Consider the following 16,872-nt stretch of genomic DNA (forward strand, 5'->3'; position numbering starts at 1 on the left):
GAGAAGCCCTTGGTCATTCCAAGGCTAGACCACCCCACCCCTTAGTGTAGGGGGATGTCAGAGCAGGGAGGCAGGAAAGGGTGGGTGTTTGGGTAGAGGAACACCCTCATAGAAGAAGGGGGAGGGGAGCGGAATAGGAGATTTATGGATGGGAAACCAGGAAAGGGGATAGCATTTGAAATATAAATAAAAAATATTCAATAAAAAAGAAAGCCATAAGTGCTATAATACTGCATATATTGTACTGTACCAATTTCTTTTAAAATATTCAGTCTTGAAATAATTTTTAATGAAAAAAATGAAATACACAAACATAAAGTTTAAACTTTAATACTTAACTTTTTAATAAAAAGGAAAACATTAAAAATTGTTTTTAAAACAACTGGTCTGCAAGTATTTGCTAGCCATCATTTAATTGTGCATTTCTACATTTCTACTAGCTGAAGCACATGATGGAAAAATATTATGAAATGAGCTTTATCAATTTTCCAATTACAATTCTAAAGTACAGTTCAACAATCAATTTATTCTTGAGGAAATGTAAATGTGTGGCGAGTCTTTGACCTGCTCAGGGCCCAGGTTGAAGTCTTGTGTGGTCTGAATTTGTGTGGCCACTCTTCCCATGATGACTCCCTAGTGGTTATAGCCTCCAGCACACCAGAACATATTAACTTGGGCATTGCTGGGAAATATTCATGAAGTTGTCTTCTGTACTCCTAGAGGAAAGGGAACAAAATAAAACCCTGTATTATCACACATTTATCCACTATACAATCAGATTGTATGCATCTTCAGTGAATACATCTTCATTTAATATGTCGAGTTGATCAGCCGATACCTATTGTATGTCTCCATGCAGAATGCTCTGAGAGTTCATGCAGCAAAAGGCCAAAAAAGCAACTGCCTCTGTGGTTTCTGCTTCAAGCTCTTATCTTGACTTCCATTGATGACGGACTCTAATCTGTAAGCTGAAACAAATTCTTTCCTCAGATATTGCTTTTGGTCATGGTATTCATCACAGCAGCAGAAAGCAGACTAGCACAGCTACATAGAATGTGTATTAACGTGTGTTGAGAAACACAACTGTCAATCCTCTATTCCTTAACCTAAAGCTCTCCTGTGACCAATATCAAACCACAGAAACAACATTTTAGCTCTCATGAAGACTTCCTTACCCATAATGGACAGAACGGACCATGTTAGTAAAAGCAAGACTAGAGATTACTTTTGGTTTTCCATCTACAGCTTTCCTATCCAACATTTATGGAACTTTTATTTAAATGGCTGCTGTTTCTCTCAACCTTGGGAAAGAAAGTACATTGAAAATCAAAAGTGAAAATATGAAATCCTGCTACAGCTAGTGGGAGATAAGTGTTTGATGTGGTTTAACTAAGCTCATACAGAAAAAAGAAAGTTGCCAATCTATTGCTTTATGATATGCAATCTATTTCTTTGTATTCCCAGGAATAAAATATTCATTTCTGACCTGGCAGTTAAAGAACCTAGAATTATTCATTGTCAATCCGAGGTACAATGCTGAGCCTGTAGAATACAGTTTGCTGACAGACCTTAGAGACTGCCTAGCCTGCACCCTCCTGGCCAACCTGACCGTAATTCTATCCTGCTTGATTTCAGGGAATAAGAGCTATGTTGTTTAATCTAGAAGTTTTGATAACCCCAAACTTTATTCACTTGAGATAATTATGTCCTTGTGTTTTCTAACTGATTTTTTTGTATGGTAAAACCCAGAAATGCAGAATTTTGAAGAACTGAGTAGTTTGAATTGTAACAGCTATCTTAACCAGAGCTGAGATGCACAAAATATTGCGAACTTTTCTTATTATATTCAAATAGACCTAGCAAAATTACAGATAATAGTGTGTGTTGTATAAAACAACGGGCTTATGTGTAACACAGAAACATTCTCTCGGCCCTTAGTTTTTCATTCTTGTGGTTTTAAGATAATAGGTCCCTGTTGCATAACCTGGAGAGTCAAAGCAAACCTTGAGGTGAAATGTGAACATAGACAAGAGCTACAGAGCTCCTGACACAGAAACAGGCTAGTTAACTTCCTTCCTTTGAAAATGATTAATAGCTCACTGTATTTTAAAAACTAGAAAATGTTGTATGCTTACTGGGATAAGCATTAATCTCATTCACCAAATTCTAAGCATGTTTTAATTAAGATTATCAAGATTTATTAGAGGAAGCACAGAGACACAAAAGCCAGAGATACAAGTCCTAGTTCCCTGAGCAGCTCTCAAGACACTGAGAAATAAGATAATCTATGCACATTGCTAAAGCTCATTGTGATTTGGGGGAATGTTCTACAACTGCAAGACATTCATATTTCTGTCCTCAGTGTCACAAGCAGTTCTCTGGAGTGGTTATCCCAGAGCCAGAAAGTTACTGCAAGCCCAGACTGCCTGGGTCAGAGTCCTTTTATAAAGCAATGTCCATCTTTAAGGTCTCTTCTTGCAGTAACAGGAAATATTTAGGAATTTGTGTGTGTGTGTGTGTGTGTGTGTGTGTGTGTGTGTGTGTGTGTTAAGCATCATTTATCTCTGTTAAGTTATTATCTTGAAGACTTCACTTGAAACAAACCTAGAGTCAGCAAATATAGTCTGGCTTGCTACCACAGTCTTGACCTCACCTCTCACCTGAGAGGGCTTTTTTTTTTTTTTTTTTTTTTTTTTTTTTTTTGTAGCAAAGAAAATAGTGCAGTTATGTCCTTTTACAGCACCTTGGCATCGTTAGCTGAACAATGGTTCTGTATTTCTCTGAGAGATTTCTCTTGCAGTTTTTCCACTTGCAATCCTAAAAGTATACCTCCTCTTCTACCTTGCAAACCCAAATCCCAGATGTCAGAGAACTTTTGTCAGTATCATCTTTTTGTTTTGATGGAGTCAGGAGTCAGAATCCTCAGGTCCTCGGGACTGAAGAATGTTCTGTTCTTTGGAGCAGATGGGAGGGTGGAGATGGAGTGGATTCCTGGAGTATTTCTAAGCATCAAACAATGAGCTTGAATTTCAGCCATGTGGTCACATTAAACACTCCAAACTCTGCAAAAAAAATCATTATATTTGTTTATAATTTATGCTTTTGGGTTACTAAACTTTTGCAAAAAGTTTTATAAGTAATGAGTATATATTTATTCAAAAGATCAGAGAAATATTTTGGTATTATGTCAACATAAAGACTTTATAGGATTTAGAAGCTTAAATAAGTCTGGTACTGGACAAACACAAATTTCTTTAAGAACTATATGTAGGGTTTTGGTTCATGTGTGTGTTTGTGTTTGTGTGTGTATGTGTATATGTGTATATGTGTATGCGTAGTCATATGCATATATGTGTATGTGTATGTATGTGTGTGTAAGTGTATATGTGAATGTGTATGTATTTGTATATTGTCTTAGTCAGGGTTCTCTAGAGTCCCAGAACTTATGGGTAGTCTCTATAAAGTAAGAGAATTGGTCGATGATTTACAGTCTGTAGTCCCACTCTCCAACAATGATCAGCAGCAGCTGTGAATGGAAGTCCAAGGGTCTAGTGGTGGCCCAGTCCCACCAGGCAGGCAGGCAGGCAAAAGAAGAGGGACTCTTCCAATGTCCTTATGTAAGTCTCCAGCAGAAGGTGTGTCCCAGATTAAAGGTGTGCACCACCATGCCTGGGTCTGGGACTTGCTTTGTCCCAGGTGACCTTGAACTCAAAGATCTTCTTGCCTTAAGCTCCTGGGATTCATAGCCACTTTGCCTGCAGATCTCCAAACCAAGATCCAGGTCAGAAACTTGTATCTCCCAGCCTCAAGATCAGGATCAAAGGTGAGCCTTCCAGTTCTGGATTGTAGTTCATTCCAGATAGAGTCAGGTTGACAACTAGGAATAGCCACCTCATATACGTATATATGCATGTATACATATATATGTGTGTCTATTAATATTATGTACTTATGTAAGTGTTATTGGTTGAGATTGTTATGCTGTAGAATGCCCATTTATCCATGTATAAGTGTATGTGTATATTTTATTATTTAGGATTATTGTGCTGAAAACTTACCGCTCTCTTATCTACAACACTCTTCTTAGTTTGTGTGTATAAGTATATTTGTACAAGCACATTCATTTGCATGTGTATCAATTTTGTATGCATATATAAATATATATGTAGCTGAATATGTGCATTTCCATGTGTGTAAGTGTTCATATATGTACACATGGGTCTGCATGTGTATGTTCTTATTATTTGAGATGATTGTTCAGCTAACTCACTGCTCTTTAGTTTCCAGGAGAAAAATTGCTATTATAAATAATCTAATGTTTTATAAAGTTTATTAGGGCTCGCTTGCCATATGCCAATTTGTGTTTCAGATGCATCGCCTTGTGAAAAATTGTTGGATCTTAATGTATTAAAACTCTTACTGCTTACTCCTATTTTCAACTCTCTGTGTGGTACATAGAATCCCTGAAGATTGGATCCCTGTGTGGTCCATATATCCCCTGAAGGTCAGATCTTGGACATTAACATTACAGTTATCCCACAAAGATACTTCCAAAAATGAACCAATCCCAGAAATAAGCAAATAAATCTAGCATTTAATTGCACTAATCTCACAGTGGCCCATTCTATCTATTTTCTTGTCATTCTCCATAAATCCTTGAGAGATAAAAATAAGCTTATCCCCAAAGACCTGATCTGTCCCATTCAACCTGTAGATGAATTAAACCTAAAGTATTGTTTATGCAAATAACCTTGACACAATTGCTCCTAATACAGCACGTATTCTAAGAAAAATTTCATTAGACTTCTAATTTTGAACAGCTCATAAACTCTCAATTATCTAATTGACCAGAAGTTCCCAGATTGCCTCACCATTAACCGTGAGCCTGTGCGTGAAGGCATCTGGCTGTTAGTGATATTGATGTATGTTTTTCCCCCCTGATTTTCTCAAAACAGACCTTTACATGGTTTGAGTCTCAAAATCATAATTTACCTCACTTAAAGCAAGGTACTACGCATCTTCTAGTGAGTAACTTTTTCATGGAAATAATACATTATTGTTATCATATTCGATCAAGAACTCCAGTGTTTTTTTCCCTAATCTCACCTCATTTATTGGCTGGTTTGTTTAGACTGGCAGTTCTCACCATGTGGCCTGAAGATACCTGTGGGTACCTGAAACTCTCAGGGAGAGGCATATCTTTACAGTCGGATCCATGAACAGACTAACAATAAGAAGGCACTACTATTTTAAAATGTCATTTTTATAAGAGTTTGTAGTGGATTTTCCTTAGGCTGCATAGCACCATAGAACACACCTGTATATGACTGTGCCCTTCATCTTTCTGTCCATCATACGTAGGCGAGGTGCACATGACGTCCCCTACCTTCTTTTGTGAGCTTGTACATGAAGGCATCGGGCTGTCAGTCTTGCTGAAGTGAGCATTGGTAGTATTTAACTGAGTGTGATAGTGTTACTAGTGGTTTTTAATTAATTCTTCGTTTAAACTACATTTTGGTTGTGATTAAGTTTAGACAACAGACTCATATAAGCAAAGACCCTTCAAGGTCTTCAGTAATTTTTAATCATGCAAAGAAGTTCGGAGACTAAACAGTTTAGCACCAATGCCCTAGACAAATGTCAATAGTTTCTTATAAAAGTCATATCAAGAGATTAACCTTGACTTCCAAAAGAGAAACACAATTTATGAAACAACCAGAGAAAAAATGACATACAAATGCTTTATCTATTACTTTTTTCAAAACATTTCTTCTTAAATTCATGTCATCTGGCTTTGAACTTTATTCTCATAACCTGATCTTGTAAATAAACATTTTCACCCTGATAGCTCACTGTTAGAAGATACTAGGAGAACCTCTTTGTATTAACACAATTTATAAACATTGTGGAAAAAGTTCTCTTTGTAGCTTTTCCCTGACGTTGAGGGTTCAAGTAGCAGATGCACTGATAATCTGGATTTGTACCCATTCCTTACACTATCTAGAGAAATTGAGACAAAACACCAAGAAATCTCTCCTCAGCTGGACATGGGTGAGATGACTTGGAACTTTGTCAAGTCTGACTTTTTTTTTCACCCCCAGGAACTTTATCAGTTCCTACCAATTATAGATCACAAAAGGACCGATTTTAGTTCTGTGTCCACCTAATAATGGTTAGATCTATTTCACCCTCAGAAGCCTAGGACGAACAATGCAGCATTCTGGAGGTTTCAGGTAGCAGCCAAGGGCTTGCGGCATGCTTGACACCTGAGTTCTCCCGAGAAGGGCTTGGTTAACTTTCCTTTGAAGGTGGCAAACTTGCCCCTATCTGGAGACTTATAGTGACTTCTTCCTTGCCAAAGAAACCAAGCCCTCTGCCAGGGACTGAGCCAATCAGTGCTCACTTCCAGACCTCCCTTCCCAGGGGAGGGTAAATGAGCAGCCTGAGTCCAGCAGCTTTCTGAGCTCCTGGGTATCGTGGTGTCAGACACACAGAAAAAAGAGGACATGATCAATAGATGGAAGAGGTGATAGGAAGGACAGTAACCCACTCTGATCTCTGCTGATAGGGAAGAGATTGGCACCCAGGTTCTGCCCAGCAGGCTAATCCCATCCCTTGGCTCCAGAAAGGAGTTCGGTGGCAAACGGCCTGCTGTTTGCTCTCAGGTTCAGCAGCTTCCACTTTCATTGATCTGTGTGCCCTAGAGAGATACTTAGATCAGAGGGGGTCTCTTTTCCTTTAGGCCACTTGGGAAGACCAGCAGTCTCAAGTGACCTGGACCCCTTGGATCTCTCAGACACTGGGCCACCACTCAGGCAGCATACACCAGCTGATATGAGGACCCTAACAAATATACAGCCGAGGACTGCCTGGTCTGGCCTCAGTGGAGACTTGAGACATCAGGGAGTGGGAAGATCTGGTGAGGTTGGGGTTGGGGTGGGAGCATCCTTTTACATATAGGTAGGGGGAGGTATGAGGAGTGGTGGTGGGGCAGACTGGGAGGCGGATGAAGTCTAGACTGTAAAAAAAGATTAAAGAACAAAAGCAAATAAATTTTAAAAGAGAAAACTTTCTTCGTTTTTGATTAATCGTGTAAAAAAAGCGAGAACATGCACAAAAAAAAGTAAATTCAAATGAATTTGCAAGTTTGATATAAAGTGACAATATGGGCCATATATTCCAAGATATAATTCTTATTCATCTACCACGGGTAACTACAAATTTTTATTTTGTTTTGTACCCAGAAAATATTTAAAAGCGTATGTTGTGGGAATCCACAGCCTACAGAAGTCGTCGGTACAGAATTTGAGGCCAGACTGTCTGATTTGAATGTAGCTCCTCTTACTACAGGCAATTGAGACTTTCCAGCACAGCGGCCCCATAGACTGGGAAACTGTTGGGGTTGTTGAGAGGTAAGGCACATAAAATACTACCTGACTCATAGTAACAAATAACGACTTTTGTAATTACTATAATTAATGTAATTATTATTTTTGTATGCTTTGTCTTGAAAAGAACAAAAATGCACAACTTCCTCCATTAAATTTAACTTTCCCTCTCCCTTCTGGTGTGTGAGCATGGGGTGAAGTCTCCCACGTACCTCCAGACGTGCCTCCATCACGTTAATAGTCACATGAATTCTATTTTATTGATAAACACCTAAAATTCCAACTAAACTCATATTGACTTTCATTTGGAGTTTCTATTTTTTTCCTACTTTAGATAATGCTTGAAAAATTTTGGCAAAATACTCAAACAGTAAACTATCCACCAAAGGATCAAAGACAATATTTTAAATGACTAATAATTATTTAAACAAATCTATTTAGAATTTAATTTTGATATGTTGTGGAACTAAGACTATTTTTCGATATTTTGCAAACATTATAAATTGAATGAAATATATTTTAACTCATTGGATTAAAAGACTAGTTTCCAAATAGTAAGTTCTGAGTCTCTTTTTACTTTATTCTACTCCAATGACTCCATTTTTATTCCTGCTTACCAATTGGATCATCTCTCAAATGCACCAAGTAAAAAGAGATTTAAAATCTTTGTAGAAGTGTCTGAGAAATACAAGCTATAGAAATGCTGGATAAATAAATAACCCTTTTACTCCCTTAATCTGCCAGCTTTAAATATTTTCACTTATTTTGTCACTTTGCTATTTGGAAAAGCAATATTATTGTCTTTTCCTTCATATATTTTAATTCATCCATATAATTAGATAAGCTTTTGCATGAATATTTCCTTTAGATTCTGGTTTTCTATCAAGTCAGCTTTTCGTAATTTTAACAATAGTTTATCTTTCAAGTAAATTAACTTCTAACTACTAATCCTATTTAATGTGGGATTTATTTCAAATTTTACCTTTAATTGATCGTCTTATATTCGTACACTGCAGTTGACTCAGTGTTTACCATTTCCCTTGAGAGAGTCGTGACCAGGGTGTATGTTTTCGTAGACTTTTGCGCTACAGTGAATAGACAGACACACTGTGCTCTTGTTGGTGTTTCGTCATATGAAAAGTCAGCGTAGACAGCACTAGCTATTTTGACAGAGAGTTTTATAGTTTAGTCTGTGATTGATTAGCCACACAGATTTGTACCTGTGTCAACACATCATGAAAAGAAAGCATAACAGAGGAGACCAGCCTTCTTACAGACATACACCAAGAGTGATAGAAGGAAATGAAGCTGGATCCTTTCACCGACATGCCCACAGTGACCTGAAGGCCTTTGCTAGGCTCCACCTTTGAAAGTTTCCACCATCTCATCCTAATCACACTGAATGCCAAGTCTTTACACATTAGGGTTTAGACACTTAAGCTACCAAATTATCATACTTATGTGGATACACACATGCAGATGTGCATTTCCTCTTTATTGATTTCTATATCTTTGGGAAATTTATTTTTTATGTATAGATATTTTAAAGATCAGGAAAAAATTTTAAGACTTAAAACCTATTTTGAAGTATTCTAGCTATCTATCAAATAGTTTGCATTAGTATTTACTGAGTAGTTTGTCTTTTCAACCTTGATTTAGAATAGGAAAAAATCATCAGATACTAAATGTACAGATCTATTCCTTTATCAGAATGCACTAGTTAATAACTCTAATGTGGATGATGTCTAATTTGACTGATCCTACTTCTTTCCTTTAAAAAATGATTTTGAAAGCTGAATATTAATAAGTGAAATCTAGTATAATCTTCCTAATTTTTATAGCAGAAAAAAATCGTGAGACTATATACTATAAATAAATCAAAGTTCATGTTTTGAGTATTGAAATGATTAATTGGGTGAGTGTAGTCAATATGTATCTCCAGTTCCTTGCTGCATCTCCTTCAACTGGAAGTCTTGGACCTATGATGACCAAGGGCCATTGCATGTGTCAGAGAGCCAAGGGCCATTGCATGGCATGAGCCAGCCCTAACTTTGACTCTTTTCATACCAACTCTCTTGCCTGAGACATTTCTCCTACTTTGAGAAACTTTTACTTCCTCTTCCCCATCTAGAAACATTTTCCCTGTGATAGACACATGACCTGAGTACTCACAGTTTCAAATGCCACTTGTTAGTGACCCTGCCAGCATCCAAGCTGTGCTCCTTAATACGCCCTGCAGATCCCTTTCCTATTGCTAAGTTCTCCACAGCATTGCGTACCATCACAGTATAATGTGTTATTTACTCTGTAGTGTCTAATCTCTCCTCCTCCTGCCCAGTCAGATAAACCTAGGAATTCTTTTTTCCCCTCGATCTTTCCTTTATTGAAAATAGATTTTTTATACACTATATTTGATTCAAGTTTTCCTTCCGCCACTTTCTCTGAGAACTCCCCACCACCATCCCAATTAGTTCCAAACCCTTTCTGTCTCTCTTAGAAAACAGACATCTAAATACTGATAACAAAATAGAGATAAAACAAAAGCAAATAAACAACAACAAAATGAGAAGAGAAAGAACAAAAGAAAAATGCACAAGAAAAATGTACAGAAACACACATTTCACATTGGTACACAAAGGAATCAATCACATAAAAAAACACAAAACTACAAAGCTGGAAGCCATGATATATATGTACGTATGTATGTATGTATGTATGTATGTATGTATGTATGTATGTATATGTATATGTATATGTATATGTATATGTATATGTATATGTATATGTATATATGTGTATATCATGTGCCTTGGCAAATCATTATGAAACAAAAGACCTCTAAATATGTCATTCTCATTTCTTTGTGTGTTAACCATTTACTTCTGGGTATAGGACCTTCCCTTGAGATTGGTTTGTATCCCCAGTGAGACCCAGTTGGAGACAACTATTTTCTGATTTGTAAATGGTTATCAAAATGGTTGTAGATGTTAGTGTGTTTTCAGTTCTATCATCTCTGGCACCATCTACCACAGCCCCATGCAGGCCCTGTCATATGCTGCCACCATCTCTATAAGTTCACATGTGTATCTCTCTTGCTCTAATTAGGCCTTGTTTCCTTGGGGCCCTCCATCCTCTCTGGCTCTTACAATCTTTCTCTTTCCTCCTCCATAGACTTTCCTGATCCTTGAGAGGAGAGACTTGATGCTTTGTAACTGGGTTGGTGTTTGTATGGTAGCAGCCAGAGTACCTTTCTGTACCATGAACACTAAATTAGTCTGAGGGTTGAAAGCACTAGGTAAGCATCAAATTGACTTTCCTAGGTTCAGTGAGATGTAGAGATGTCTTCAGCATATTGTCTGGCTGTGGGTCTCGGTATTTGTCTACATCTGTTGCAGGAAGAAGCGTCTGATGATGACTCAACACAGTGTAGAAAATGTCATTAAGATTAATTTTATTGCTACAAACTGGTAGTATTTAGATTTCTTCTTAGTTTGTGACCTATCAAGCCTCAGATTCTTGGCCACCCAAGAAGCATTGGGTACGGGTTCCATCTCATGGAGAGGGCCTTAACTCAACTCACATACTGGTTGGTTGCCTTTACAAGCTTTGTGTCACGATTGTAGAAGTGTATTTGCAGGCTGGTCACTGCTGTAATACAAGGGTTTGAAGCTCAGTTAATATGTACCTTTCTTCTTTGGTAGTGTGCAGAGTACCTTCCAGAACCATGAACTCTAGTGAGTAAGGGTGAAGGCGTTAGGTAGGCACCCACTCAACTTCGTCATATTCAATGAGTTGAGTAGGTCTGTCTTCAGTCTTACAGTCAGTGTGTGGAAAGCAATCAATAACCTTAGCATAGCCCAGTTGTTTTGGAATTCCCATGGGTCTCTATGGACAACAACTCGAGTGCATGTAACCATTTCTGGAACTTAAAGTTTCATTGGTGCTGAGAGATGTCTAGTTGGGGCTAGGTTTCCTTTGTTCGGTTTTGTGTTTTTTTCTTTTCTTTTTTTTCAGGGCTGGGGACCGAACCCAGGGCCTTGCGCTTGCTAGGCAAGCGCTCTACCACTGAGCTAAATCCCCAACCCTTTCCTTTGTTATTTGACAACTTCTACTAGCTAGAGTTCTGGTATTGGAGAGTGATTTAAATTACCTAATACAGACCCATTCTTGCGCACACATGTGTGCACGTGCACACACACACACACACACACACACACACACAAGTTTCTACTGTATTATACTAGACTTCTATATAATCCCTCGAGTGGCCTTAGTTTTAGATGTCCCTCCACATATTTCCTCAGTTGTCTCCACTTCTTTCCCACTCCTTGTTTTAGCCTCTAGTTCTTGCCCTTACCCACACCTCATCATCAATAACTGTAACTATCTATTCTATTTCCCCTCCCCAAGAGACCTATCCAGTCCAGTAATCTCTTTATCTATAAATAACCTCTGTATTTATATGTATCGTAGCTTGCTATTTTTTGACTTAAGAGCTAACATCACAGATAAGCAAGCTTGGGATTTCTTAGTACGAGAACTTCTTCAAAATTATTTTTTCTGTCTAAAATACTATGTCGTTTGCAATGTAATTTTCCTTCAAGTTCTTCGTAGGTAATTTATAATACATAATCTTATTTTTCTATTATAAAAGAAAGTGATTCTTCAGACTCATCTTTTACTGGTAATTGGTTGGTTGAACATAAAAAGGGTTATTGAGTCTTTATTTTAACGATATTACTATTGATTAAATAACATCATTTTCATATATACATAGCCATTTGTAAGTGAAGACTATTTCACAGGAGACTTTATGGTATTCTGAGTCTTAAAATCTTTTACCCCCTCTTCCACAAGGTTTTCTAAGCCATAGATGCAGGAATTGTGACATAGATATATCCCTTGAGGCTATCTCTGTTTTATGTCACTCATGGTTTTCTGTGATGGTGTCAATTTGCTGTTTGGGGGGTCTCTTTGATGAGGAGGTGATAGCTATGCTTGTCTCTGGATACAATTAGGTATAAGGATACAATTTAGAATGTAGTACTGAATTATGCTGGTCTAGCAAAGAGGCAGTAGATTTCATGACCTCGCTAGCCTGGGAATCTGCCTAGATTTCCTGTACCAGGCATGATTTTCCTTTTGTTGAATGAGTCTAATTAGATAACTGTTGGTTGCCATCAACATGTGAGTGTTACCTATTACACTTTTATGCATATCTTGTGATGCTTGTAATTCTCATGGTTCATAGGTATTGTGCCTGTAAAGACCTGCATAATTGCTTTTCTCCTTTGGAGGCTTGCATAGTATTTTCTGGTACCATGGAAACTACCACAAGGAGGAGACATTCAGGTTAAATTTATCTCTAGTCACTGGGTCTTATATCTAAAGTGTCTTTAGCAATAGGGTCCTCTCCTTAACACCCTAGAGACCACAAAGAGTCCAATTAGTAACCTACATGATTTTAGTAGTCACTTGGACTACCATGACCAACCATTCAAATGGAAAATTTTCATACCCAATACTAGAATTTTGTAGTCTATGATTCCTGTGGAAAAACATGATCAGTCCAAATGGCTTAAATTCTTTAAGATACACACATATGTGCACATTTATTTTTATGTGTTATATATGTTTATAACTTAAATGAATATAAAGTAAAATTATTTTGGTGTTTTATTAAATAATCTCAATGTTATTTGTCCTTTTTCCTACCTCCCCCTTATGTATTGACTACCCACATTCTTATCTAATAGAAACCCTCTCCCCATTATTCTAATTCCTACTTCATATCTTCAGTGTCCTGCCATTTCACTCCAATGCCCCATCTACCCTTGGTTCCTTTATATATTTCTAGTTTCTGGAACACACCCTCTTGTATACTCACATCTGGGCATTTGGAGCTAGGAACTAAAGTTTATAGAGAACATGAAGTATTTGTCTTTCTTGGTCTGGGTTATCTCACACAATATATTTCTCAGTCCATTCATTTCTTTGCAAATTTCATGTTTTCATCTTTGTTTCTAGGTGAGTACTACTCCATTTTCTATAGACATCACATATTCATTATTCATTAATCTGTTGAAAGACATTTAGGTTGCTTCTATTTCATGGCAACAATGAATATGGCTGTGCAAGTATCTGTGGAGGAGGGTGTTGAGGCCTTTGGGCATATGCCTAGAAGTGGTATAGCTGTGTCATACAGGAGATGAAAACTAAAAGAACCAAGTTGATCACTTTCCAAGACCAACATCCAAGAATAACATCAAGCCCTGCAAGAGAAACTCTAAAACCATGGAAAGCATGAGATGATAAATACTATCTTAGCTACATTTCTATTGCTGTGGTAAGACCATGACCAAAACAACTTCTAGAATAGTTTATTGGCTCTAACAGTTTCAAAAGGTGAGTTCATGCTGTTATAATATGACACATGGCAACAAGAAGGCAGGCATGGTGCTAAAGCAGCAGTTCCAATTTTTCCACAAATATGAGGTAGAAAAAGAACTAACTGAAAATGATATGGGCTTCTAATTACTCAAAGCCCACCCCAAGTGATACAGTTCTTAAACTGTTTCACCATCTGGGGACTAAGCATTCAAATATATGAGCCTACGAGGGCCATTTATGTAAACCATTGCATTTCACTCTCTAGGCCATCTAGCTATTTCATAATGTTATATGCATTTAGTTCAACTTCCAAAGCCTTTGAGTCTCAGGACTGTTTAAAAGAAGTCCAAAGTCTCTTCTGATACCAAAGGTAATCTCTTAATTCTAAGCCTCTATAAAATAAAAGAGTAAATTATGTATTTCCAATGTACAATGGCCCAGAATATATATTACTCCTGCAAAGGGGAGGGATTGGTGCATAAAGAGAAAATGCTAGACCAAAGCAAGACCAAAACCCAGTAAAGAAAACTCCAATTTAGCTCCGTGTCCAATCCTAGATGGCTGTTTCCATCTAGTGTCTCTGAGCGCAACACACTTCTCTTTCTTGAGCTGCTTCCTGTCTGCTGCAGCTAGTATTGACAGATATCCTGTGATTGCTCTGTTATCTCCAACGTCTTGATGTCTCGAACACAATACAAGCTTCACTTTCACAGCTTCAAGCAATGGCCACTGGATCCCTGTAAGAGGCTCTGTCTCAGAAATCACTATCACCATCAAAATGACTCTCGAAAACCAAAACCTCATGTCAACCCATTGACCCCACATGTATACATACACATATACACATGCACTCCCATACTGGTGTACACACACATATATGCACACAAACACATGCATAGATTTCTTAATTTCTAGTAATGTGACCTCAGTGAATTAGAATGAAGACCACTGCAATTGGTTTGACTTTTTTAATTGGGTAATTGTTGGTGGTTAAGTAGTTAAGTTGAACAACAAGGGACAAAAGCAATAAACTTCATCATTCCAATACAACAAACTCTAAGTAAATCTAAGTCAGTCAAACTGACCAGATAGGAATTTTATAGTTTTTACTAATGTCTGAAATATACATATATGAATTTAGTGTCATGATAGTTCATGTGCATTTCCTGAATCATAGTATCCTTCAGAAATATGTATGAAATAAAGGAAAAGAATACCAATCTTTTATTCTATTGGATTTTTTTGCCTGTGTATGACTTCCCTGAATCTGATATATTTGATTTTGTTCATGAGACTTACTTTAAATAAAATGAATCAGAGGCGAGGGAGATGATAACAGCAGGACAGTGCCTTTAGTACAAACATGAGGACCTGAGTTTGAAACCCAGCACATGTGTACAAACCAAAGGCAGTGGCATGCAGCTGGAGTCACAGCTATGGGCATGTGGAAAGAAGATCCCTGGAGATCACTGCCAAGCCTGTCTAGGCCAGTTGGTGAGTTCTAGGTTCAGTGAGAGGCCATGTCTTTTAAAGTAAGGAGGCGAACAATTATGGAAGATGCTGACTTGACATTTGGCATACTTTGTGTGTGAGCACACAAGAATTAGTAATCACGAATAAGCATAGAAATGTGATTAATAATCATTCACATGCTGCAAAAATTAAGGCAATTTTGGACTATTCAAACATGTTATACATAGATACATACATAGTATGTTCTTGGAAAAAATGAAGTATAATTCATACTTGAATGAGACTGCAGTACCATTTTATGCTAAAAATATAGGAAACTAGTCCTTTTTTTAGAAAACTTACTTTTATTTCCCTTCCTTTCAAGGGAAAACACTGTGGGAAAAGCAGAAACACCTTCGAGAACAGGTTGCCACTAACAGTTGGCATCCACTGACTAATGGGGAGACATGGATGGGCAACTTGAGCTTGTACATTTAATACACAATGGTGAAGTGCACTTTTCCTTCCAGTCAGAGAGCAAGATCAGACCAGATTTAAGGCCTAGGGGAGTGAGCCAGGGATTCAAGACACAGGGAGGCTGGAGACAGAGGGAGGAGATAGCTGCACAGAACAGATATGCCTGAAACAGGCACCATTCATTTAGCATCTCTATTTAAATGGACTTCTTCCTGCTAACCCAGTCTCTGGGGAATCTCACTGACTTGGAAGAGGTATTGCTTTGTTCCAGACTGAAGTCTGAACTGTTACTTGAGGATCTTTGGGAACCACAAAGACATCATCTGTTCCAACGTTCCTACCTCCCTCCGTGCAGGGTTGGCCAGGATAAAATCTAGACAGAAGTAATGGGGACACAGAAGGGAACAATGAGATGCTGTTTGATCTCAATTTTTAATTTTTTTCCATTTTCAGTCTATTGAAAACATGCTTATCCAAACTCATGTTTGTAGAATTACAAAGGCTTTAAAGTGTCAAGATTAGAGTTTAAAAAAACTAAACCAACAACAAAAAAGTAAAGAATGCCAGTTCATAATGCTGGACAAGTGAGTTTGATTTGGCTGGAGTTCTTTCAGTCTCTCAGAAGCTCTGCCTTCTCTCTAGTTTGTTTTTGTTTCTGAAACAAAATCTCACTGTGAGCTGAGGTTGGCCTCGAACTCAGTCTTGCTGCCTCTACCATCAATGCTAGGATTATAGCCATGTGACAACCCACCAAGTCTGGTGAAAATTTTCTGGATGAAGAAAGATATTTTTGTGTGATATATGCCATTATAAAAGAAGGAAAGTCAATGTCCTTTGGGACTGTATTGAAAACTCCACTAAGTAAAAATGTTCCCAGCTCATTTAAGTGAGAGGAAACAGTTTATAGCCTCAGGATTGTTACAATGACACTGGTTCATCATCCTGTGCCATTTGCAGTCCTTAATCAAAGCATTAACGAGAAAGAACATTTTGACTCCAGTGACCTGTAATAGGTTTGAATTCTCATAAGTATATGCATGATCAGACCCCAAAAATATTAGCTAGTGGTGACATGGCAGACTGAATGCAGGAAGCACTGGGTGGAAGAAAACCACTCTTACTGGTGGGGACACAACTAGTCTCTTCAGTGATATACACAGTCTGT

The 16,872-nt window shown here is 37.8% G+C and overlaps 1 long non-coding RNA gene across 1 annotated transcript in view; it reads right to left on the reverse strand.

Moving 5' to 3' along the window:
* Window positions 1-398: 398 nt before the first annotated feature.
* LOC116915238 overlaps window positions 399-16,872 on the reverse strand; it is a 31,030-nt gene continuing 14,556 nt past the window's right edge. The window contains exons 2-5 of the long non-coding RNA XR_004389856.1: window positions 15,594-15,623; window positions 14,374-14,515; window positions 2,744-3,062; window positions 399-716 (exon numbers count right to left, since the gene is read on the reverse strand). This is a non-coding gene — a long non-coding RNA (uncharacterized LOC116915238). The remainder of the gene's footprint in view (window positions 717-2,743; window positions 3,063-14,373; window positions 14,516-15,593; window positions 15,624-16,872) is intronic.

Source organism: Rattus rattus, chromosome 14, assembly GCF_011064425.1.
Source record: "Rattus rattus isolate New Zealand chromosome 14, Rrattus_CSIRO_v1, whole genome shotgun sequence".
Lineage (NCBI taxonomy): Eukaryota > Metazoa > Chordata > Mammalia > Rodentia > Muridae > Rattus > Rattus rattus.